This window comes from Mesocricetus auratus, unplaced genomic scaffold (assembly GCF_017639785.1).
Source record: "Mesocricetus auratus isolate SY011 unplaced genomic scaffold, BCM_Maur_2.0 Super-Scaffold_100010, whole genome shotgun sequence".
NCBI classification, from domain to species: domain Eukaryota; kingdom Metazoa; phylum Chordata; class Mammalia; order Rodentia; family Cricetidae; genus Mesocricetus; species Mesocricetus auratus.
The window spans coordinates 73,876,089-73,903,226 of NW_024429194.1; the positions used below are offsets into that span (position 1 = coordinate 73,876,089).

The following is a 27,138-nucleotide window of genomic DNA, read 5'->3' on the forward strand; positions in this document are numbered from 1 at the left end:
CTTCCTCCTGTATCGAATGGGAACTAATGTGGAAATCCATGATTGCTGAGAGTGAGGGACTTTGAACACTTGGTCCTAGGTGGGATGTCTTCACCAAACCTCTCCCCTCAGGCTCAGGGGGCTATGCAGAAGTAGAAAGATTGTAAGAACTAGAGGTAGAGAATGGCATTAAGGAGACAGTGTCTTCTAGACACAAAGGGACTGACACACATAGGTATTCACAGAGACTGTCAGCATGCACAGGTGGAGTGCCATCACTGAGATGGGTACTTGGACACAAGGCCCCATCCCCCACCCAGAAGCTACCTCCAATAGTTAGCTCACAAAGGAAATATGTTTTCCCCCCAATGGAGTCCCACTGGGTATAGAAGCCACACCTAGGTTCACTTTACAGGAATCTCATACAGTTTATTCTCTTCTATGTCTCTGATCATGATAATGCATCATTTCAGAGAACATGCTTACTTGTCCATGTTTTCCAGTGCACACATGCAAGATTTTTCTCTGGAGGAGTAACTGCTGGGTGTCTGGGTGTACACATCCAGTGTGACTCCACATTGTGATGAGCATGCTTGGCCCCTTAACGTGCGTTCCTGCACATTCACAGGTTTCTAGTAGTCATACCCCTATATCCTGACAGATGGGTTGCTTAGGAGTACCAGACCAAATGCATGTGTAATGCTGTAGCATTTGACTGCAGTCCTTGTCTCTCCAGTTGCTAACACAGTCCTCTATTACACTTACAGGTCATTCTTTTATGAGGACCTCCATGGTTTTCCTCATTTTGATTTCTTTCATGTTGATCTGTATACATCCTGTATGATAGTTTTTGGTTATATTTGTCAAAAATGTTTCCTTCTTTTTCATCTTTTTTGACCACTGTTTAACATTTTTTTGGTTAATGGTCTTAAAGTGAATTAATCAATCTTTTCTTTTGTAATTTGATTGCTTCTTTTTTGAAAAAATATGTTCTAATATTATAAGGATTGGGGAAGAGAACTGGGATTGGTATGTAAAATAGGATTGTTTTAAATTTAAATAAAAAACAGGAAAAAGGTTTTTTCATAGATGGTCTTATAAAAAGTATTATTGAAATGAGTAGTGACTGGACATGTTTCAGGGCTTGTGAAATTAAGACCGGAGGATCAGGAGTTCAAGACCATTTGGGGCTATATGGTGATACCATGCCTCAGGAAAAAAACGTTCACATTATTCTCTAATACTTTAATAACTAATTTGTGTTAGGCAGATGTCAAAACTTCAAGATAGCTCCAAGAATCCCTATGTCCAATATTCACACTCCCATGTAGTATATCCCCCATTAAATACAGATGATATTCCAGTTTGCTTTATGTTGTTGTGATTTTTTTAAAAATGACAAAAAGACAATTTGGGGAAGAAAGGGTTACAATTCTGGTCACAATTCTTCACTGATGAAAGTCATAGCAGGAGCTCAAAGTGGGATCCTGGAGGGGTGGGGGACCTCCACAGATCACTGCTTATTGCCTTGGCCTTTTGCTTGCCTTCAGCTCCCATTTTTATATAGCCCAAGCCCTCCTGCCTACAGACTGTACCATGCATGGGCAGGCATCCTACATCAACTAGCAATCAAGAAAATGCCCCCACAGACTTCCCTACAGGCCAATACAATAGAGGCAATTCTTTAATTAGGGCTCCCTCCTCCCAGGTATGTCTACCTGACAGTCAAGATTAGCCATCACAGATAGCTAGTATAATAACTTAGACACGAAAGAAGACTCTTTGTAAAAATCAAACTCAACCTCTGAGCCATGGTAATAAAAGCTTTGCAATTTCTGCCTGGCTCTCTCAAAATATCTGGTTCTCGGGGAAGCTAATCACAATGTTATGAAGGTACTGGGGAGTACTGTAGCAAGGAGCTCAGCCCTGGAGCAGGAACTCACAAGAAACTGACAGGCAAATGCATGTAGGTACGATGCTTGACTAGAAGGGAACCTTCCAGCTGCAGGGAAGACTTCAGAAGATAGACACTGGCCGGTGTCTCCCCTGCAGCCTCATTAGGACTCACAGGTCACTGGATAGCCTGTTCCTGGGTTCTTGACCCACAAAACTGTACAAAATCAGTATTTATTCTCAGTTGTAGTCCTAAATTCTGGAGTGATACCTCTCACAACAATATCCAACTTAAAGCTTATCTCTTTAGTTATCTTCAAGAGAAATTATTATAAATTTCAAAATGTATATGGATCTGTTTCTAAGTTTTTTAGCTTATTGCATTAGTTTGTCCTTCGTTATTTAATTACCATAGCTATATAATTTTTAAATATCCAATAAGGTATACTTCCAAGATTCAGCATTCCCCAAGAAAGTCTCATCTATTTCTAAAAAATAATAATTTAAATCAAATCTTCCTGAATTTCATACACATACACAGTATATTTGGATCATATCCATCCCCACGGTTCCCTCTAACTTCCTCCATACCTGCCCAACGTATCTCTCTCCCTCCCAACTTCATGTCTCTTCTCCCTTTTTAAAAAGTAACCCACCAAGTCCAACTATGGTATCCATATATGCATGGGTGTAGGGCCACCCACAGGAGCATAGGCAACCAGTGGCCACGTACATTCAAAATGACTGCTCCACCCCTAAACAACCACCAGCTGCCAATATATAGCTCCTCAGCTAACAACAGGGACTTGTAAACCTGGCCACAAACCATACTGGCATTTTGAATGGCTTGTACAGGTAATCTCAATGTCTATGAGTTTATATATGATGACCTGGTCATTTCCAGAAGACAGCACTCCTCACCACTCTCCACCTCTTATTTTCCTCCCACCCCCCCTTTTTTTTTTACAATGTTACCTGAATCTTAGATGGATAAAGTTGTCTGCTTTGAGGTCTGAGCATTCCCAGATCACTTTTTTTCTTTTGTTGAAAATATAATTTTTTTCATACAATATATTGTGATTATGGTCTCCCCTCCTCTGATCCTCCCAGTTCCTCCCCACCTCCCCTTCCATCTAGGTCCACACCCTTTCTGTCTCTTAGAAAATCAGGCATCTAAGGAATAATAATAAGAAAGATAAAAAAGACAAAGAAGTGATATGACAAAGCAACCAAATAAAAATAGCCAAACAAAAAGTACAAGAAATGCATATAGATGCAGAGACACACCCACCCTCACACACACGGGAATCCCATGAAAACGCAAAAACAGTTTATGTAAATAACATGCATGTAAATAAAGGGCCCTATAAGGGTAAAAAGAATACCCAGCTTAATGTTCTGAGACAAAGAGCCTCCATTCAGTAGGTTTGGTGTTAGCCATGTATTACTGGGTGTGTGGCCTATCCTTAAGAGCAGGTGGTAACTCCAGTGAGACTCCGTTGGAGAAAGCTAAGTTTTCAATTGCAAGTTGCTATCAATTGGAGGTAGCTTCCAGGTTAGGGATGTGTCCACTTCTCCTTTCAGCTCTAGGACTTCACCTGATGCAGGCCGGGCATGCTGCCTCAGTCTCTCTGAGTTCATATTTACGCCAGCCCTGCTGTGTCTAGGTCTTGATTCTTTGGTGTCTTCCATTCCTTCGGGACCTTATGTCCTTTAAACTTCCTCTTCCATAGTGTTTTCTGAGCCCTAAGAAGAGGGGTTTGATGGAGATATCCTTTTTGTGGCTGAGTGTTCAAAGGTCTCTTGTCTACATATTGTCTGGCTGTGGGTCTCTGTAATTGTGCCCATCTGCTGCAGGAGGAAGCTTCTCTGATGATGGCTGAACAAGACACAGATCTATACGTATAGCAAAATGTCATTAGAAGTCATTTTATGGCTGTTTCTTTAGCAGAACAATAGGATTTGTTTTTCCCTGAGGTTTCTGACCTGTCTGGTCTTGGGTTCTTCTCAACATGTTAGTCAACTGTAATCAACTGTATTCAACCCTTAGTTCCTTTACCCATTAAGAATCACCTTGTAATTGTCTTTTGGGAATCCTGCTGCTTTTGAGTTCATGACAGTAAATCCTCGGTGCTATTGGGTATATGGAATCTCATACATATATATCCAAAGTGTATTATTTAGAACTGTCTTTCAATGTGTTTTACATTTTCTTTGCATATACTGTATTGCTAACTTTGTCCCTAAGAATTTTATTTTTATACATGAGCATGACATAGACAATATAGCTTTAAGGAAAATATAAATTTAAATGGCATACAATTCATGAAATTGATCAATCCTGGAAGCAGACACACAGGAAGTATGCAATGATTTTCTTAAATCACATATGTTAATTAGTGAGTAAATAAATGGGCATCAATCATTCACCTTTCCCAGGCTCATGAACCTATTTACAAACTATTTCAGAAGCCCTTCTACTTATAGGTTTCCCATCCACAATACAGGGAGGGGGTGGGGGGGTGGGGAGAGGGAATCCTGATGTTTTGAGTTCTTTGGAAAGTATGTCTCCATCAGAGTCACACCAGGATTAAGGCATAGTTCCCAAGTGGTATGAAACAGTACATTGCATGGACTTCTCTCCTTCCCTACAACACTCTCCTCTCTGCTGGTTCTGGCACATCCCTGGGTCTCTATCCTCCTTCTCATATTCAGCTCCACGGACTGCTTCCTCCAGGCTCTCACAAGGCCTTGGGCCTTCTACATTCAGTTTTATCGCTGGTATTGTTTCTTTTCATTTGTTATACATATTAGTCTCCAATTTGGAGGAAAATAGAAATGGAAATGTTTTAAAGAATCATGGCAGCTTCTTACTCTTTAAGCATCCAGCCCCTGTAACATGAAATTTCTAAGTATTTTTACAAGCTTAATGCCAGACAGCTCCTGTCACTAATTTGTTAAAAAGCCTCTTGTGCTCCTTGGCAATTTAATAACTTTTGTTCGTTTTTCAAAATCTTTGGGAAAAAGATTGTGTTCAAACTGGGCCAAGACATGCGTTTCCTGTGGGTGAAGCAGAATTTTGCAAAACAAAATGATTCAAGCAGATGTCCATCAAGGGAGTGCCAGGATGGGTGCTAGGATCCACAAACATGAACATCCAATCGATGGCAGCATGTTTCTCTGTCCTACTCAAGAGTCTTTGGGAGTAGGACTCCATTTTTTTAAAAGTATTTACAAGAATTTCTTAAATTTCATTTAAATCTCTTTGACCTATGTTGCTATGAATTTTGTGGGAAACAAGAAACTACACATGGGCCTTTACCTCTGAGTGAATCATGTGTTAGGACAGAGTTTCTGTGACTCACCCCAAGCTTATTTCTCCCCATGTCCTACAAAGTCTCTTATCATGTGCAGTATGCATTGTAGCCTGCATGTAATAAACTTTCCAATATTGTCCTACTGTGTGAACCCAGTTATCCTAGAAATTGGTTTACTCCCTTGGGAGAATTGACTCTGCCAACACAAGGAATGCCAAAGGCAAGATGTGTCCTACCAATAATTCTGTGCCCAGCATTACATCTTTGTGAACTCAGGGGCATTATGTTTGTCACTGTCTGTCTCTGTCTCTGCTTTGAACTCAGAGCTATCTAGAATAAAAGCTTCACAGAATGCCAGTAAAGCACTCACACTGGAGCACCATTGCCTAGAGTTCCCTGGTCCTGAATCTAGAACTCTTCAGTTCCTCATAATAGCCAATGGCAGTCCACATATGTGGCACCCTAAACATGGATGCAACTGAAGCACAAGGAGCCTACCTAGTAATGTAGAACCATGAGGTCCTGGTAAGCACTCAGCGGACCTGCTCCAGGGTGCTGGGCTAACACCATGGGTTAAACTGAACGCACAAGGGAAGATGGTATGCTCTTAATGTCCATGATGCTAAAAAGATCTGAGGAGAAAACACAAAAGCAAAATTTCTGTGACCTGTGAAAGTATTTAGACATATATTGTTACAGGCTGCCGGCACAGGGACCATTGTGCGGGAAGCAATGGAAGGTTGTCTGCATTCTTTGATGGAGAGCAATGATCCCATTAAATGTTTGGTCTCTGTAATTTGATCGCCTTAGTATTCAGCCATTACAAACTCCTGCTCCATTGGTACATGAAGTAACCACAGCACAGCCAGTCCCTGGAGAGAGGAAATGAGAAGATCAATATTGTCATGAAGCAACATAATTTCAATTATGAGGATCCTTTCAAAGCACTGTTTGAAAGGATGGCATCACCATCCCTAAAGAGGAAAGTACATTTTGCATGCTGCAATCATCACCACCCACTTGGGAACAATTGGAAAAACAAACTTACACAAGAGTCTAAGCTCCTCATCCAGGTGGCAGGTTAAGCTGTCACCGCCACACCATATTCCTCATAATATAGCTATCATTCATGTTCACTCTGTACAAAGAGATTTGTCAACCATCTGTCTCTATTGTGGGTTCAGATGTGATAGGTTCTCCACTGTTGCTAAATTGTACTTATTGTACTTTCAGATACAGTGGAACTGTTGTTGGCCCCATTAAATGGTTACAGGGATGGGTGTCTCAAAAAACAAAACCAAAAACAACCAACATCAATAACAACAAAGACATTTAGCACAAACTGAGAGGTCCTTGTAGATATATCTCTGATCGAACTAAAAGGAATAAGGTAAATTTTGGTATTTTTGAAGACTCCACTTTCATATTTCATATAGAATCATTTATACAAAACTCAAGGAGGGCAAGCAAGGTAATTTTTATGCAAATGTGACTTTAAAAGTAGACTTATTTGTATCCACTATTATTCCTTATCAATAAAATCTGGGGTTATAGACACCATGAGCACAATCTTGTCTCATGTTCAGGAGGACAATCTGTTCATCATCTCTCAGAAAAAAATCTTATTGGATTGTTTATAAGCTATGGTGACTATGCTAATGCCACAGTTGACAGTGTCACTTCACAAGGTGATCCAATTAAGAAATCTAACCCAAACTTACCACTGCCTTTTGAGTATAGACTCGTGGCTTATGTATTGACTGTATTAATACTGACTATGCACCCCCTAAATGTACTGTGCAAAGAAATACAACTTTGGCCTTAGGTGAAGCTTCACCTATGGATGGGCTTTCCTGTGTAAGAACACAACCTTTCCAGCACTGCCAACCAATCTCACAGATATTGCTCTACAGGCAGTTGAGCACATTCACAGAGTAGAGAGAAAATGACCGCATGCATGCTTTTGCTCTGCTAACTTCCTCCTCTTTTATATATTCTTGTGTCCAAACCCAGAGAATGGAACTACTCACAGTCAGTCTGAGTCTTCCTGCATCCCTTAACACCATCAAGACAATCCCATCACAGCCACGCCCACAGGCTAACCTAAGGTAGGCAGTCACTCATGGAGATCCTCTTCCTGTCTTCTTAGGGAAGTTGACATTCTAGGATGGGCAGAAAACTGGTTACAAAATGCAAAGAGGAGCCCACAGCAGGGAGGTGACTAGGAGGGTTCAGGAATATCAACTGCAGAATATGCTTAAATGGCTTTTTGTGAGTCGCCATCTTCTAGTGTCAAATTGACAATAAAGAAGCTGTCACAGTGTACTTCCATGAACAATAACTAACTTTCAAGTACTGCCTCAATACTGTTGCTAATTTGGTTGACATGTGAAAAAACTCTATTTTCATATTTGATTATAAAAGGGAGTATATTTCTAGATCCTCGGATAAACTAGAAAGGTGATTATTTTCCTTAAAGAATAGAGTGTGGGTGTAAACTTCACATTAATAATTTTATGCTATTACATAAAAACCTATTGATTTTTCTCTCATATGAGTAGATGACTTAGTAGCATTATTGCTCGTTAGAAATAATAAATTCCACTGAAATGTACAGATCTCCTGAATGTTAATACAATATAGTATATAATTTCATAAGTGAGTTTAGATGTTGAGAAACACTATATCCATGCTGGTAAATACACTTTTTCCTATCCCTTGAAAACTTAAATTTTTATCATTGTCAGCAAATTGTCCATTGTTTTCCTAGAAATAAAATCACTTTGGTTTTGAGGAGAGGTCTGCCAAACAGCCAAATCTGAATACCCAGCCCAATTCTGGGGCTTAAACCCGGAATTTGGTGTATCATAGGCAAGTGTGCTACTGCTGAGCTACACCACAGCCTACCATTCTGTAGAGCGGTGATTCTCACCCCTTTCAGAAGGGTCAAATATCAGATATCCTGCATATCAGATGCTTACATTGCAATCTGAAACCATAGCAAAATTATAGTTATGAAGAAGCAACATAAATAATTGTATGGTTGGAGGTCACCACTACATGAGGAAATGGATTAAAGGGTTGCAGCATTACAAAGGTTAAGAACAACTGCTTTAGACAATGTTTTATGAACACAGCACATTCAGTTTACAAAGTGCTTCTCTTTAGCAAACCATAATACTCAATTAAGTCATAGACTGTCTAAATCTTAATTTGTCACATAGAACAGTAACAAAACATTCTCAATTGAAATTCATTGGACACCTTCTGTACTACTCTATGGAATACACTTGCAGAATGACATTTTACTTTTGGCAGTGAGTTTGTGCCCATGAAGAGTACAATAGCTACCCACCACTCTAGTCTGTGCACACCCATTTCCTGCTCAGGTTTCGGTGGCCACTCTCGACTTAGCATCAGTGCACATGTCAATACTGCAAAAAGCAAGTGTGGTCCTACTAGCCACAAGAACAAGCTTGATGCTGTGAATCTCTGCAAGGTTCTCTCCCGTATCCTCTGACCATGTAATCAGAACTGCACAAGGCTATAGTATCTACCCCAACAATGATCATAGCCCTGTGTTCTACACAGAAGTACACAGTCATCTCAAATCCTTTTTTATGTTATGTCATTTTATTTTTTGCATTCTAATCCCAGCTCCTCTTCTCTCCCCTCTTCTGGCTCCAGCCACCTCCTCCTCATCCCCCTCTTTTGCTCCTCAGAGAAGGTCAAGGAAGTCTGTCCCATCATTTTGAGACAGGACCAAGACCCTCCCCGCTGTGTCTAAGCTGAGCAAAGTATCTCTCCACAGGAAATGGGCTCTAAAAGCCAGTTCATTAACTAGGGATAGCTCCTGGTCCCACTGCCAGTGGCCCCACATACTTCCCAAGCCACCCACTGTCACCTTCATTCAGGGGGTCTAAGTTGGGTCCTATGCAGGCTCCCCAGGGAGAGTCAACTCAAATCTTATCCAGAGAATTTTACAGTGTTCTGGTTTCCCTATCTTGCTTCTTACCACATTTTCAAGTGCTAACTTTCCTAAAATTTGGTTGGCTCATTATTTATTCTTCAACTTTGCAAGAAGGATTGTCTCAACAGGACTTTGTACTCTATTTCTGAATCGATCAAAATTTTTCCTTAGAACTTTCCTTGGCTCTCTTCTTTAAGGTTTTTGGTTAAATCGTGACTCACAAAAAAAAGCACCACTTAAACATATTACGTGGCTGTTTTTTTTTCTCAAATAGTCTTAATTCTTTCCTAGATTTAGGTTCCTCTTTGCCCTTTCTAACCAGTTTGTTGCCCACCCTAGAAAATCAGATTTCCTAAAGAAAGGATTTGATTTTGCTCACTGTTTGAACCTCAATGCCAGAAACACAATAGAAATACGATGGGAAAAAAAACAAAGACAAAAAAAACCCTCTGTGTGTGTATGTATATGCGTGTGTTGCACACACTGGTTAGTGTTGGTATATATGGGTGTACATATATGAGAAGGTTAGAGTTAGATCTGCTGTCTTCCCTCCATTGCTCTCAACCCTTCTTTGAGACACAGAAGTCAATTCAGCTAGGCTGCCTAGCTAATGAACTCCAGGAATCCATCTGTTTCTCCACACCACCACCATGCCCACAGTGCTGCGATTATAGGCTGGCATGCTGGCTTCGCCATGGCCAGCTTTTCACATGGTTCTGGAGATCGAATGCAGTTCTTTGTGCTTTCGTGGTAGGCAGTTTCTGAGCTAAGCTATCTCATACCCCGAAGACCTTCTCAGTACATAAATGAACTGTATTCTAATAAGCCCACCAAAGTGAATTTGAAGGAAACTATTTTCTAGATGGAAATATCACTAATATAACATTAAGTGAAAGTTCTCAGGCTGCACCAAGTTAACAGCATATTTTTAGTATAAAACACCAGCACTGCCCTGAAGTTTCTAACTTAACAGTTCAGGGTGTAAACTATGGGTTTAGAGGAGTAACTTCTAAAAATTCTATACCTCTGTGGATTCTGTGCTCTTGAAAGTATCCTACATGTTAACATAACTGACCATGTGACTGGGTATTATCTGGGAAGCAGATGCAGTCTGAGTGAATGTAAATTATTGACAGGAGCATGGTCATGTCAAGGACCTCAATGCCTCAGATCTGTGGGAATGGCAGAGCCTTCTCCTAGTCCAAGTACTGATGGTACCAACAATTGACTTTTAGCTAAAACCATTGTATGCAGAGAGCATCAACCACAGTTTCATCCTCCAGATGACTGGAACCTGAAACTGCTCCCCTTCAGAGACCTCCTACCAAAATAAAAGCCCTCCTCCTCCTTGTTCAGCTGTATACAGTAAACCCACCTCCTTCCACTTAGTGGCATGTGTTAACCCTGCTGAGAGTTTCTGGGCTGCTGGAATGTTCCTGCCAAAGCACACAAACCACTCAACACCATCTTTTCTATTTATTTGAGTGGTCATGAAGCCATAATGGACCTGGAAACAAGGGTAATGGTATGCAGTGACACAGTACTCTGGGTTCAGTTCAAGAATGAACAACTATGCGATTTGTAGTAGCTAAATTGCCCATGTAAATAACTTAAAAGAGAAAAAAATTATTTTAGCTCATGAGTTCAGAGGAGTCAGTCCACTGTCATAGGAAGAACATGCTGACAAGCACCAGTTCCCATTATGACAGAAAGGGCCTAGGACAAGGGCAAAGGAAAGATGTCTTCAAGCATCTACATACAGCAAACAAATTTCTACAGCCAGATCCTATGTCCCAATTTCTAGAACCATCCAAATTTGTGCTAACATCTGGGAACCAAATGTTCAGACATGAACTCATGAAAGTCTTTCATATTAAAACAATAACAATTCTAGCTGACCATGGCATCATGCTCAGCACTCAGAAGACAGAGGCAGAAAGATCTACAAAGTGAGTTCCAAGACAGCCAGGAATGCTACACAGAGAAACCCTGTCTCAAAAACCAAACCAAAACAACAGCAAAAATAAAAATTCTGAATTAAAATATTACTCCATAATTGGTTCCAAACATGTCAAATATGTGTGTCTGCTAACTGTGATAAAACTTAAATGTCATGTCTTCATTCTCATTGAATTCTAGGAAGTCTTTAATTTCTTTTTTATTTTTTCTTTGACCCAGGAATGGTGCAGTTGTGCATTATTCAATTTCCATGTGTTTGTAGAGTTTCTACAATTTGTGTTGTTGAATTCTAATTTTAATGCATGGTGGTCTGATAGGATGCATGGAGTTATTCCAATTTTTTTGTACCTGTTGAGGTTTGATATGTTGCCAAGTATGTGGTCAATTTTTCAGAAGGTTCCATGTGGTGCTGAGAAGAAGGTATATTCTTTTATATTTGGATGGAATGTTCTATAGATGTCTGTTAATCCCAATTGGGTCATAACTTCTATTAGTTCCTTTGCTTCACTGTTAAGTTTCTGTCTGGTATTCCTGTCTAGTGGTGAGAATGGGGTGTTGAAGTCTCCCACTATAATTGTGTGTGGCTTTATATGTGAATTGAGTTTAAGTAATGTTTCTTTTATGAACGTAGATGCCTTTGTATTTGGGGCATAGATGTTCAGAATTGAAACTTCATCTTGGTGGATACTCAAACCTAAGGGACACTTTGAAAGGAGTGCTATGATGGAAGTTCATAGCAATAAGTGCCCACATGAAGAAACTGGAAAATAGTTATGCTAGAGAATTAACAGCACAGCTGAAAGCTCTAGAACACAAAGAAGCAAACTCACCCAGGAGGAATAGATGCCAGAAAATAATCAAACTGAGGGCTGAAATCAATATAGTAGAAATTAGGAAAACAATACAAAGAATCAAGGCAACAAAGAGTTGGTTCTTTGAGAAAATCAACAAGATAGACAAACCTTTATCTAAACTTACCAAACGGCAGAGTGTGAACATGCAAATTAACAAAATCAGAAACGAAAAGGGGGACATAACAACAGACACTGAGGAAATCCAGAGAATCATCAGGTCATACTTTGAAAACCTGTACTCCACAAAATTTGAAAATTTAAAGGAAATGGACAATTTTCTGGATAGCTATCACTTGCCAAAATTAAATCAAGAGCAGATAAGCAATTTAAATAGACCTATAACCCCTATGGAAATAGAAGCAGTTATCAAAAGTCTCCCAACCAAAAACAGCACAGGTCCAAATTGTCTCAGTGCAGAATTCTACCAGAAATTCAAAGAGCAGCTTATACCAACTCTTCTCAAAGTATTCCATGCAATAGAAGCAGAAGGGTCTTTGCCAAACTCTACGAGGCTTCAATAACCTTGATCCCCAAGACACACAAAGACACAACTAAGAAAGAGAACTTCAGACCAATATCCCTCATAAACATTGATGCAAAAATACTCAAGAAAATACTGGCAAATCGGATCCAAGAACACATCAAAACAATTATTCACCACTATCAAGTAGGTTTCAATCCAGGGATGCAGGGATGGTTCAATATATAAAAATCCATCAATGTAATCTACCATATAAACAAGCTGAGAAACAAAAATCACATAATTATCTCACTAGACATTGAAAAAGCCTTTGACAAAATCCAACACCCCTTCATGATAAAGGTCTTGGAGAGATCCGGTATAACAGGAACATACCTGCACATAATAAAAGCTATATACAGCAAACCAACAACCAACATCAAACTAAATGGACAGAAACTCAACGTGTTTCTGCTAAAATCAGGAATAAGACAAGACTGTCCACTCTCTCCATACCTTTTCAATATTGTACTTGAAGTTCTAGCCAGAGCCATATGACAACAAAAGGAGATCAAGTGGATACAAATTGGAAAGGAAGAGATCAAAGTTTCACTATTTGCAGATGATATGATAGTTTACATAAGTGATCAGAAAAACTCTACCAGTGAACTCCCACAGCTGATAAATACTTTCAGCAAAGTGGCAGGATACAAGATCAACTCAAGAAAATCAGTAGCCCTACTATATATAGAGGATAAAAGAGCTGAGAAAGAAATCATAGAAACATCACCGTTTACAATTGCCACAAACAATGTAAAATACCTTGGGGTAACAGTAACCAAACAAGTGAGAAACCTGTATCACAAGAACTTTGAGTCTTTAAAGAAGACATCAGAAAATGGGAAAATCTCCCATTCTCTTGGATAAGTAGGATCAATGTAGTAAAAATGGCAATCCTGCCAAAAGCTATCTACAGATTCAATTCAATTCCCATTAAAATCCCAGAACAATTCTTCACAGATTTTGAAGGAACAATTCTCAACTTTCTATGGAAAAACGAAAGACCCGGGACACCCAAAACAACCTTATTTAACAAAGCAACATATGGAGACATCACTATCCCTGACTTCAAGCTCTATTATAGAGCTATAGACCTGAAAACAGCTTGGTATTGGCACAAAAATAGACAGGTACACCAATGGAATTGAATTGAACACCCTGATATTAACCCATACATGTAGGAACATCTGATCTTCAACAAAAAAGCTAAAAATATACAATGGAAAAAAGAAAGCATCTTCAACAAATGGTGCTGGCATAACTGGATGCTGGCATGTAGAATAATGTGGATAGATCCATGTCTATTGCCATGTACAAAACTTAAGTCCAAATGGATCAAAGACCTCAACATAAATCCAGCCACACTGAAACTCTTAGAAGAGAAAGTGGATGGTACCCTTGAACGAATTGGTACAGGAGACAGCTTCCTGAACATAACACCAGTGAGATGAATAATTAATACATGGGACCCCCTGAAACTGAGAAGCTTCTGTAAGCCTAAGGACACGGTCAACAAGACAAAACGGCAGCCAACAGAGTGAGAAAAGATATTCACTAACCCCACATCTGACAGAGGGCTGATCTCCAAAATTTACAAAGAACGCAAGAAGCAAATCTACGAAACACCAACGGATCCAATTAAAAAGTGGGCTACAGAACTAAATAGAAAATTCTCAATAGAGGAGTCTAAAATGGCTGAGAGGCAATTGAGAAAGTGCTCAACATCCCTAGCCATCAGGGAAATGCAAATCAAAACAACTCTGAGATACCATCTTACTACTGTCAGAGTGGCTAAAATAAAAAACACCAAGACAGTTTATGCTGGAGAGGTTGCGGAGAAAGGGGAACACTCCTCCACTGCTGATGGGAGTGCCAACTCATACAGCCACTTTGGAAATCAGTATGGAGATTCCTCAGAAAAATGGGAATCAGCCTACCACAAGGCCCAGCAATCCCACTCTTAGGCATATATCCAAAAGATTCATATTCATACAACAAGGACATCTGTTCCACTATGTTCATAGAAGCATTATTTGTAATAGCCAGAACTTGGAAGCAACCTAGATGCCCCTCAACCAAAGAGTGGATAGAGAAAATGTGGTGCATTTATACAATGGAGTACTATTCAGCAGAAGAAAAAAACAATGGAATCCTGAAATTTGCAGGCAAATGGATGGCACTAGAAGAAACCATCCCAAGTGAGGTAACCCAGTCACAAAAACAAACATGGCATGTACTCTCTCATGTATGGATTTTAGACGTAGATCTTGGGAGTGCCAGCCTATAATCCCACGGGTAGAGAGTCTGGGAAACAGAACCTTCATCCAATGACTGATGGAAGCAGAGGAAGACTCCCACAGGTAAACACTGAGCTGAACTCAAGGAACCCAGTGACAGAGAGGGAGGACTGATGAGCAGAAGGTTTAAGACTGGGCTGGTTTAACCCTCAGAAACAGTTGACCTGAACAAGGGGTAGCTCTTGAATCCCAGACTGATGGCTGAGAATCCAGCATGAGACTGATCAAGACCCCCTGAATGTGGGTGTCAGTGAGGAGGCCTAGGCAATCTATTGAGCCTTGGGTAGTATTTATTCCTTGCATACAAATGGACTTTGGGTGCCCATCCCACAATGACAGATGCACAATCACCCTGGACACTTGGGAGAGGGTCTAGGTCCTGCCCTGGATGGAATGAGAGACTATGGACACCCCCATGGAGGACCTCTCCCTCCCTGGGGAAAGGAGGGGATATTGGTGGGGGGGGGGAGGTGGTGGGAGGAGGAGAGGGAAAGTGAGAGGGACCTGTGGTTGACATGTGAAGTAACCTTGTTTCTAAATTAAATTTAAATTAAAAAAACCTTTAATGTCACCCTGGCACATCCTAGGAAAGTCTCTGTGAGGATTGTCTAGTTTGCATTGGTCTATAGGCATGCTGTGGAGGGAAATGTCTGATTTAAGTTCATTGATGTGGGTAGATGCAGTCCATTGTGGGTGGCACTATTCCTTAGGCAGGAGTCCTGAACTGTCTAAGAATGGGAAAATCCAGTTGATAGCAACCAAGCAACTAAGCAAGGATTCAATTACCTCTACTCTTAACTGTGGGTTGTGATGTGACTCACTTTGTTGTTGTTGCTGTCATTGATCCTAACACCTTGACTTCCCTGTCATGAACCTGGCACTGTGAGCTTAAATTAACCCTTCATCTCTAAATTGCTTTGTATCAAGTTTTTTTTTGTGATCACAGTGTGAAATGAAACAAGAACACCAACAACATTGTCTTCTGAGACAGCAGGAAAAAGAAAATTCTCGCAGGAAGGAAGCAGTTGTGGCTAGTGAGATGACACAATAGGTAAAGCACTCGTCATGCAAGCCTGACTCAGGGTTTTGGATCCCTAGCACACACATGAATGACACATGGGTATTGCAGCTTGCCTGTAGTCACAGTATACAGGAGGCAGGGACAGGGAATCCACGAGCAAGTTGGCTAGATAGTCCAGCTGGAATGGTGAGCTCCAGGTCCAAAAGACAGAAGGTGAAGAGCAAACAAGGAAGACCCTTGGTCAACCTCAGACCTCCAGATGTGTGCATACATGTGCAGGATTACCTGTAGACATGCATGCGACCACACACATACACTAAAAAGAAGGGATCCATCAAGTGTTGTGCTAATCCTTGTCCTTCTTACCAGCCTCCCTAATTAGCATTCTGTTCATATGTCTCCTCATTTACTCTAGAGATTTTTATTTATTTTGTAGATGAGGGTGTAGTTGTATATGAGTGTCTGAGTAGAGGGTTAAGTGTGTCGTGACCTGTGTGTAGAAATCAGAGAACAATTTTGGTGTATCAGGTCTCGTACTCCACCCTGTGGAGCCCAATGAGCCAACTTAAGCATAACAGCAAGTGCCTTAATTTGCTGAGCTATCTCAACATTCCAGCTACAGGAATGCACTATAATTTAAAATAATCATTTCCTCAAGTATTTTAACAGAGAGTAGTAGAAGTAAGCAGGAACAGTTTTTTCTCTGTTGTACACAGATACCACTGAACCACAATGGCTTTTTCATTTCAACTTCAAAGTCAGTGTTTTACTATTTACATCTTATTTTCACCAAAAATGCTTTCCAGGCTAAACATCATCATGTTATTTAACAAATATGCTTTTGCTGTGACAAATTGTATAAACACTATAAAGTTATCATCTTAACAACTTTATATGCAAAATGTACAACTCAGTGGTACTGAATACATTTGCATCATAGCAGCTATCAGAGCAAATGACACAAGGCAATTCAATAGAAAATTCAAATGTAATGAAATCTACAAAGCAATTTCTATTATTAAAAAGCTGTAGCTGTAATAAAATATTATTCAGAAATTAAGATCTCACTGATACATTTCTAACATGATAATTTATGGAACATATTTTGAAATATATCTATATACTATTTCTTTTTATAACCCAAAGATGATCTTGTAGATTTCCACAGCAAAAATAGTCATTAATTAATCATGAGACAGACTGAATATTAAGTATACTAAATGTTAGGCTTGTTATTTTAGTTTCATTTAAAAGACAACCATTTATAAATCTTGTACAGATGTTGTTGATAAGATACCAGCTGTGGCAAAGAATACATTTTCATCAAGAAAAAAATGACAACAGTTTCTCTGAGCAAGATTATTAATGGCTTCTTGGGAGTGTTAGATGTTTTCCCAAGATGTTTTAGGCAAAATCATTATAAACACAGCTCCCTCTGTTAGTTATCCACATGTCTCCTGCTTTGCTCTCCTCAGGGACTCCGCCTTACTAAGAGTTACTGTTTCCCATGTATCCAAATTCTACCCATTAGACCCCATACCTTAAAGATTCCAGAGCTTGCCAACATAGCACCGCCACCTGGGGACCAAACATTGAAAATGTGAGCTTGTGGGAGACCCTTCAGTTTCAAGCCTTAACATCGTCTTTTTGTCTGGAGCTTTTGCCGATGTCCCTTTAGCTCTGACAGGCTTCCTACTGTCACCCTGGGTTTCTGTCTTCAACCTGATGACTTTTCCATCAACACTTTCATGTTCTGGGAAGAAGCCAATACAATTCTGCTGTCTTATCTCTTGTAGTCCCAGCTAGACTTCAGTCCGTTGTTTTAAGTACTGGGTCTCAAACACAGCTTGTAGAGAGGTTAGGCAGTCCCTCACCTAGCATTTAAAAATTCTAGCTACCTTTACAGCTAAACTTCTTGAAGGGGAAATTGAAATTCTGTCTCATTATTTTTAGCACAGCTCACACTTGAATCAGGTTGCTTTGACCCAAATGATCTGTGCTGATGTCATAAGGCCAAAAGCATGGATTCCCTTGCTTGCCCTCTACCCCCCCCCCATGGTTTTAATGGATCTTCACACTTCTCTACACTGGCCTGTGAAACATGGCTCTCTTGCTATCCACATCTCTCCCTGTTTTGCTCTCCCCAGAGATTGCCTTACTGGCCCTCTTCTCAAGTCGTACTGCTTTCCATTTAACATCTATAATTGGACAGCACATCTCAAACTCAATGACAAAATTCACTTCATTATTTCCTTCTACCTCTTCCTGTCTCTGGGCATTTTCCTTCCTTCCTCCCTTTCTTCCTTCCTTCCTTCTTTCTTCCCTCCCTCCCTCCCTCCTACCCTCCCTTCCTCCCTCCCTCCCTCCCTGCCACTCAGTTCCCTTCTCCACACTGGAATTGAGCCATTTTTCTAGCATTTAAAACTTATTTTATTCTATTCTCCTTCAGCTAAAATACGATGACAATACAAGACAGAACAATGAAAGTTAAACTTCCCCTCGGGCCCTAACCCTACTGCTATCTTATTTTCCAATTCCCTTTCTTGGTACACACTCTTCTCTCCAGTCAAGCAGAATTCTCTTTTTTAGGACAGCTTTCTCACTTTTCTATTACCCTCTCAACAAGTTGTTATGTCCAAATGACAATGCTGGTGACAATATGCTAAACGGAAGGACTCTAGCTGGGTAAACAGACACCTAAAGGCTTGATTCTGTCTACCAGTAATTGGTCTCTTATGGTGAATTTCTGTTTGTCAGGAACCTTTATCAACTCACCAATAAAGGTCAGCTACCTCTCACAAGGGCATCTAGTTTTCTGGTCAGTCTGAACAGCCCGAATCAGTTCAGCTCCAAGACCCCCCCACCCCCACCCTACTGACTGTCATATAAAATCTGCTTGTTTTTCCTCCATTTTGTTTCTCTCTGCCTACCCCCCCAGCCATAGTTTGTCAGTTTGTTCCCCCAATAAACCTTTCCTTCTGTCTATGGAGTGGTCTAGCTGGATGGCGTAAGTAAGCCCTTGCCTACAATAACCTGTCATTTCCCCCCCATAAATAATTCTGCATTCTACCTCACCTCCCAGCCAAAACCTTAGGTCAATTTAGGTTTCTTTCATCTGCACCCATGAAGAGGCCTCTTCCTTACTTTGCTGTTTTCAGGCTTTTGCCAGATTATCCCCTGGAGACTGGCCAACCATGCCTGAGTGTCATCTGCCATCTTGGTTCTTTTGCAGTGCTCTTATAGGACGATGCTTTTATAAAAGGGAAGAAGGAATGGATATTCTCTGGTGTTAGGATGGTGTTTCACTTTCTTTCCTGTCTTATTTTTGAAACTAAGCCATTGGAACCTATGAACTTACTTCCTGATGCTATCCACAATCAAAGTCTTAATTGCCAGAAAGTAATATAATGCCTTGGTCATAGACAGGGTTCCCACAAACAACCCTGCTCAGTCAGGAATGAAATGTTTGTGGAGATAACCTGTCTAGCTTGAAGAAGACAATTCAAAGACAAAAATAATTCTGAAGTATTCTAGCACCCCATGGCTCTATCCTAAGACCAAGGAAAGATAGAACCACTGTAACCCCATTAATGCTAGCAATACTCTCATTGTACCCCTATACAGAATCACAGCCATCTTCCCTACCCTCACAGGCTGCCCCTGTCCCACAGGAGACTGACTGTCCTTTGCTGTTGGAAATAAACAATCCTGTCTGTTGCGATTAGCCTCTAGTGTTTTTTCTACCTGTGTCTCTTCACAGCGTCTCAGATATCTAACAGAAAGTCCTCCAAGAATGCTAATAGAAGTCAAGTTTAGCTTTCTGTGTGTTTGATGTCCCTTCACTCATAATTACTAATTGATATAGTGACATGTGAATGCTGGGTAATGGAACAGATGTACAATTAACAAATACTTAGTTATTGGCACTTTCTATGGGCTAGGCACTGCAACTGTGGGATACACCGAACATGTTACAACCATGCAGAGTCCCCTGTAATGTTCATCATTCTGTTTAAATGACTGATTTTGTCCTCCTTTGCTTAATATATGTTGAAATATTCTTAATGTGCATGAAATTGTGTATGACACCTCAAATCTGGATGAAATTGTATATATATATAATTATATATATATAATCAATAGCTGGGTACATCTCAACATTGAAATCTATTTCCAGCATAGATGAGTCACTCTGACCTCCAAGGAGGGAGCAGGAAATGAGTCTTGTTTTGCCTCAGCACATCAGGGGACACAAAGCACTGGAGATAGAAAAAAGAAAGTCAGCAGCAAGGAAACAGAGAAGGCTATTTTCAGGCCAATCAGCATCACACGAATTGCAAGCAGCTTTTTCAGTAATAATATATACTTTTTCCTTCCTTTTTAAAAAAATTTAAGTTAGAAACAAGCTTGTTTCACATGTCAATCCCAGCTCCCTTTCCCTCCCCTCAGTAATAATATACATGCATACATATGTATGTATATGTGTTTGTGTATATCCACATACTATATACATATATGTATGTTCACATATATGTGTGTACATACATATATGTACATATACACACATGTATTCACACATACACATATATAGAGATACACTGATCCTTAAAGTGAAACTTGAGGGGCAATAAGCTAAACAGAGAATACAGAAAATTCAACATAACTGAGGATTAAATTTCTTGAATAACTGACAATAAAAAGAAAAAGAGAAGGGGAAAATGCAGAGTGAAGGATGGAGGGAGGAGGGGAAGGAACAAGGTGCAATCAGAGGCTTATACATTTTTCCAATTTGGTTCTTCTTTTGTTCAAGAAATTGTTACATAATCCCCGGTGTGTATATGAAATAGGCACACACATATTGAACCTTCTAACAACACAGCATAAGGAAATTTACTTGATGATTCTTGGGCACCCATATAATTCTACTGCTTATTAAAGATGAAAACAAATTTGAATACTAATGAGACAGATGGGAGGGTTTATTTGTCATAAAGAACTAAGTCTTGGCTGAGTACTTGCTAAGTCAAGATACTGAGTTGACTGATATTTTGATTTTGTTTCGTCAATGCTGAGATCACTGCTTTGAACACCAATTTGCAGCATAAAAGAGCAGAAGTATGTTTAGTGCCATTTCAGATACTGCTGGAAAGCCTGTCCTAACTGGAAGCCAAAATCCATTTAAAGATGTGTGTGTGTGTGTGTGTGTGTGTGTGTGTGTGTGTGTGTGTGTGTGTACGCAAAAGTGAAGTGAGCATCTCAAATAGCAATTTTTAAATACTTAACATTATTGCACGATACAATCAAAAGATTCCAAATTTAACACTTAAATGTTGAGAATGACAGTGGGAACATATTAAAAATCTTGTTTCTCATATAATGTTTCTAAAAGAGAAGAAAGCTGTCTATAGTAAAGGCACTATAATACACTGAATGAAAAATAACATATAAAAGGAGGATATGACTACTACTATCGTATGGAGAAGACTTTTATTGTAGACATAAGGGAGAAGGCAGGCAGAAGAAAGAGTCCAGACTGAACATGGCCAGCAGACTAAACTGGACCATGAGAGGAGAGAAGGGAAGCCTCCAACCAAGAGGCAGTCCTGGCCAACTGACAAAGAGACTGGCATAGTCAAAATGGCTGAGCTATACAGGGATCAGTCTGGGGAAGGAAAGCAGAAGCCCAACCCCTGAGAGGAGGGCTTTTAAGGTAGGGGGAGGGGTTTGGGGTGCTGGAAGGAACCACAGGTATTGAGTGAATCTTGTCCTGGCCTCAAGACCTAACACAGATGGCATGCACAGTACACACTTCTCAGAACCAAGACTGCAGTGAAGTTGCAAAATTTGACACGAGGGAGCAGCCCGATACACCCCAGATCTATTATGCATTTGCTTCAGATTGATCTGGTTGTTATGTGTTCAGAAACATTTTACTTCTACCAATTGTTTTTGGAACCCCTATATTCAACTTATAATGCTTGTGTGGGCTATGATCTACTGTTTAAAATCTGAGCTATAGAGCAGGAGAATTGCAAGATATTTATATATTTGCATATGAGGGAATATTGTCAGATATTTGATTTTAAATATTGTGGATAAATTCTTTTTCTTCGTTTTCTTCTCTCTTTCTCTTTCATTTTTTTCAAGTTAAAAGAGGTTCTAATAAAGCATCATTCTGTGTTTCCTGGTCAATCTTTTTAGATTTTTGGTTTTGGTTTTGGTTTTTCTGGGTACTGGTGTCAGTTTACCAAATCCCATCCCCACAGCATGTTTCCAGTAGGGTTTAAATGAATACAAATTGTATTTGCCTTTTATCCTGGATTCTTGCAAAAAGTGGCTTCTGAGAGAAGAGTTTCTTGGAGAGTAATTTACTTAGGAATGCAGTTCCTGGCTTCAGCTCTGAAAATTAGAGAGACACATGGGAACAGAAGAAGCCAGTAGGAAGTGTGCAGGGATTTGGCTTTCACTTTTGAATGATTTAGACTTCAGTCTACAAGAGCATGTGAAAGCCTCATGAACTGTAACTTAGAAACAATCCATTGGGGAAGGAGAAGTAATGCATTTATCAACCTAGTCTATGGATCACGGGCCAGATGACACCCCTGCAGAGGAACAAGCACAGACTTCCTGAGGATATGTACATCATCTGAAGCCCTTGATCAGGGAGCACTTGATGGTATTTGGTGGTACCTTAAGAAAAGATGCTGTCTCATAGTACCTCAGTGACTCCAAAGCCTGCTGGGGATCTAGCCTCCACAGCCAAGTTGGTATAAGAGGGTTAGAGACAACACATGCGACTTGCTCAAATACAGCTCTTTTTGCCTTGCATTAACTCCAGTCAGTTATATAGTCTCTTCAAAACGTAGGTAGCTAGACTCTCTTCTGATTCAATGCAAGAAAAATGAGGGGAATAAGCCTCAGTGTCCCGTCTCAAAGAGCCAACGTTGCTGATATTTATCTTTTGAACCAGTGTTAGAATTCTCTCACTTGGGTTGATTCCTTGGCTGGATTGTACCTTTTGCCTTCTTATGCTACCAGACCATCTTACCTCTAAAGGATGTAGGTCCTTGATTTCTCTGCCTGTGGTTGTAATTCTTCATCAACAATTGACCCCATAGGTTCCAGACCTATATCCCTGTCTTTACTGTGTAGTAGAAACCAGAGCTCTTCAGGGTAGAATAAACTTGACAGTTTCTTCCTACTTACTAGTACAAAGAGCTTTTCTTTACTTGCTTTGCAATTTTAGGACTAATAAGGATCCAAATATAACTATACAGAAGATGCCAAAAAAAAGATACTCAGAAGGTAATACTGAACATAGTGTTCAGAACAGTGCTCAAGGTCACAAGTGGTCTAATTAACAGCAGCAGGTAACATATAAACTTGACCTCAAACTGCCAATCACCTTATAGTATAAACAAGACTCAACTGTGAGTGAACATATTCCAAAACACAAGATAATATTAAATGAGTCCTTCTCATAATTTCAGAAAATCCCAATACCTGTGGTCATTTGAATGAGTTGTCTCTCACAGGTCTCAGTCATGTAAATACATGGTCACCAACTGGAGGGGGTTTGGAGAGGATTATGGGGTGTGACCTTGTTGGAGGAAGTATGTTACCTTAGGAGGACTTTGAGGTTTCAAAAGACCTCTTTTTTAAAAATATTTTTTAATTTAAATTTAATTAGAAACAAGGTTGCTTCACATGTCAATTCCAGGTCCCTCTCCCTTTCCTTCTCCTCCTCCTGTGCCCTCCCACCAACCCTCCCAATATCCCCTCATTTCCCCAGGAAGGGTGAGGCCCTCCATGGGGGTGTCCATAGTCTGTCATTTCATCCAGGGCAGGGCCTAGATGCTCCCCCAAGAGTCCAGGGTGGGAGAGCATCTCTCATTGTTTGATGGGAGCCCAAAGTCCATTTGTATACCCCGGGATAAATACTAATCTACTACCCAAGGCTCAATAGATTACCTAGGCCTCCTCACTGACACCCACATACAAAAGACCTCTTAGTCTTTTGTTTTTGGTTCAAAATGTGAGCCCTCAGCTACCTGCTGCCTGCTACCTCTGCTCCACCACCAATGGACTCTAACCCTCAGGAAAGGGCTAGCCCCAAACCCCCAAAGAGACTCTTCTACAAGTTGTGTTTCTCATGTTTTATCATAGCAATAGAAAAATAACTAATGCAGCCTGCTTTTTGTTTTCTACTCAAAACCATACACACTTTGTCCCACTACTTGCTCACAGTAGATCCAATGGAAGTTCTTAAGGTCAAAGAAAACTTAACTGAGGAGTGAAGTATAGCCTACCTAACCATTTGTGTTTATTCTAGATGCTTTTGTTCAAGAATAACACAGATAGATGCCTCTATTTACTTTGTGCTCATGTCTGACAGGTTCTTATTTGAATTGGCCTTCATCCTCGCAATAATTGGGAAACATGGGAAAATGAGGAGGCTGGAAAGGTCATTTACCAAAGAGCAAATGGAACCCCATTCAGAAGAGTTGTTTACACAAACATCATCTGGTATGTGGAAGGTACCACATGGTCTGTAAGAACAGTGGGAAATGTGTCTATGGTTTGGATTATTCATACTGTCACTGTCATTCTGTGATGCCAAAAATAAGTGCAAAGGCATAGTTAAACATGCAGAGGCACCTCCCAAAGGAAGGTTCTTGGGCACCCTACTTCTGTGTTAGCCCATCACAGGCAAAGCGGGATCTGCCTCTAATGTTCATAGATTGTAGACTGAGGTGACCTCATCTGCACACCAAAGGCTTGACACTTCACTTATGGCAGAACAGTCTTCTGGGATTTTGATGAGTGTGTTGAATGACATGATTTTTCTAGGGGAAGTGTCTTTGTTAGGTTTTCTGTTGCTGCAGTGAAACACCATGATTAAAAAGCAAGTTGGGGAGAAAAGGGTTTATATGGCTTATATTTCCGGATCATAGTTTATTATTGGAGGAAGTCAGGACAGGAACTCAAGCAGCACTGGAACCTGGAGGCAGGAGCTGATGCAGAGGCCATGGAGGGTAGCTGCTTACTGGCTTGCTTCCCCTGGCTTGCTCAACCTGCTTTCTTATATAACCCAATACCACCACCAGCCCAAGGATACCCCACACACAACGGTCTGGGCCCTCCCCCATTTATCACTAATTGGGAAATGCCTTACAGCTGAATCTCATGGGAGGCATTTCTTCAACCGAGGCTGCATTTTCTCTCTCATGACTCTAGCTTGTGTTCAAGTTGACACACAAGACCAGTTATTACAACTGATCCCTTGTCAATTTGACAAACACATCACTATTAAGCCACATCTCTTCCTTCTTGTTTATGCCCAATATCTCTCATTAAAATCATAAGTAATTTTAAAAGTCTCACAGTCTTTACAAACTGAAACCTATTAAAATTTCAGTCTCTTTAAAATAGTCAATCTCTTTTAAAAGTAGAAATCTTTCATCTGTGGGATCCTTTAAAAATCAAAATTAAATTGAATACCTTCTTCAAGAGGGAAGAACCAGAGCACAGTCACACTCTGAACCAAGCAAAACCAAACTCCAACAGTATAAATAACTCAATGTCCAGTTATATGGGATTTACCCACGATCTTGTGGATTTCTGCAAAGGGCTTGTGCTTCTTCTCTAGCTCTGCCTTCCACAGCGCACATAGCTCATCTTCTAGGCTTCAGCAGGCCCCACTCCACTGCTGCCACTGTTCTGGGTGGTCTTCCCACTGTACTGGAATCTCCAAAATGCCAGGGCTCCTTGCTGCAACTTGGGCTGCACTTCATCAGTTAACCTCCCCTAGGCTCTCTCTGTGGTGCCCAGCCTCAACTCCTTTGCATGACCCCTTCAGTCCTGGGCCTTCAACTGCCACTGGAGCTGCACCTTCATAAGTGTCTTCTCCTGACCTCTCACAGTGCCAAGCCCCAGCTTCTCTCCATGATCCTCCATGCCTTCAAAACCAGTGCCACCTGGGTGATATTACACATTACCAACACGAGGTTCATCCATGGCTGCCTCTGAAACACAGCTTCTTTGTGCTGACTCTCAGGAAACACTTCCCAGAAGATTTAACATCAGTGATGCTGGTCTCTTCTTAACCACCTCTAATTTCTAGCTCTAGCTGACCAACAACAACTGTCCCAAGTAATGTAAAGGTTCACTTTAGTAGTTCTGGTGTCTTGTTAATCACAGCTGATTTGTTAGCCCCAGGTAACTAGGACTACAGGATCTTAAGTTAAAAAGGCAATGGCTGTGATAATACCTTTCTTGCAGAAATAAAGCCTGTCAGGGGGTCAGAGAATGGAGCAAGCCACTAGCTAACAATAGTGGTCTGAAAGTCTGTACAGACAGACAGGAAGTGACATAGTGGGGCAGAAACAGGATATAAGCAGGGAGAAACAGGAAATTGCTCTCTTCTCTGCTGAGACTCTTAGGAGGTAAGGTGTGTTTTAGCTTGTTCCTTCTCTCTGATCGCTCAGCATTTCCCTCTGCATCTGACTCCAGCCTTTTATTATCTATACCATTTAAGAACTCTTTTTACAAATGGCCCTGCTAGAGGCTTTAATCTTCCCTCAAAAATTTCACAAGCCTGGCCTCCATCTTCTGCACTGCTCTCAACATTCTTAACTTCCAACCTCCTATGGAACATCCTACTGAAGTCTCATCACTCAATGGTTTTTCTCGCCCAAAGTTCCAAAGTTCTTCCACAATCATCCCAAAACATGGTCAGGTCTGTCACAGCAATACCCACTACACTGGTTCCAACCTGCCTTGGGATTTCTATTGCTGCAATGAAACACTATGACCAAAAAGTAAGTTGGAGAGGGAAGTGTGTATCTGGCATACACTGCCAGATCATAGTATACCACTTATACAACCTAGGACCTCCAAGCCAGAGATGGTACTACCCACCATGGGCTGGGACCTCCTCCTTTGATCATGAATTGAGAAAATGCCTTACAGCTGGATCTCAAGAGGCATTTCTTCAACAGATGACTCCATTTCTTCTGTGATGACTCTAGCTTGTGCTCAAGTTGATGCATGAAACCAGCCAGTACAGGCAACATTCTTGCAACATGGTCAAGGCATGCTGCTCACCCTGCTTGGGCGGTTTACCTCTAGAGTCTATTCTTCCATGGATGGCTGTCTAGTCTTTCTGTAAGTTTTGTCAAGATCTTAAGGTCTTCCATCTAACCATCCTCTCATACCTAAGGACAATTCCTGTTGCTAATACAAAAAGAACTTTTAAACAAGGTGAGCTTTTTCATTACCTAATCACTGTTCCATTGACAATCCACAACACACAATTCAATATGCTGC

At 40.5% G+C, this 27,138-nt stretch overlaps 1 long non-coding RNA gene across 4 annotated transcripts in view; it reads right to left on the bottom strand.

Annotated features, from left to right (window-relative positions):
* Nucleotides 1-3,148: 3,148 nt before the first annotated feature.
* Nucleotides 3,149-27,138, bottom strand: part of LOC110340409 — a 36,465-nt gene continuing 12,475 nt past the window's right edge. For 2 of the 4 annotated variants that reach the window (XR_005880042.1, XR_005880043.1), the window contains exons 2-5: nt 20,008-20,069; nt 17,351-17,388; nt 7,220-7,351; nt 3,149-6,061 (exon numbers count right to left, since the gene is read on the bottom strand). This is a non-coding gene — a long non-coding RNA (uncharacterized LOC110340409). Of the gene's footprint in view, nt 6,062-7,219; nt 7,352-17,350; nt 17,389-20,007; nt 20,070-25,311; nt 25,763-27,138 lie in introns of those variants that run through there. The other 2 variants (XR_002382224.2, XR_005880041.1) reach the window with 2 other exon arrangements.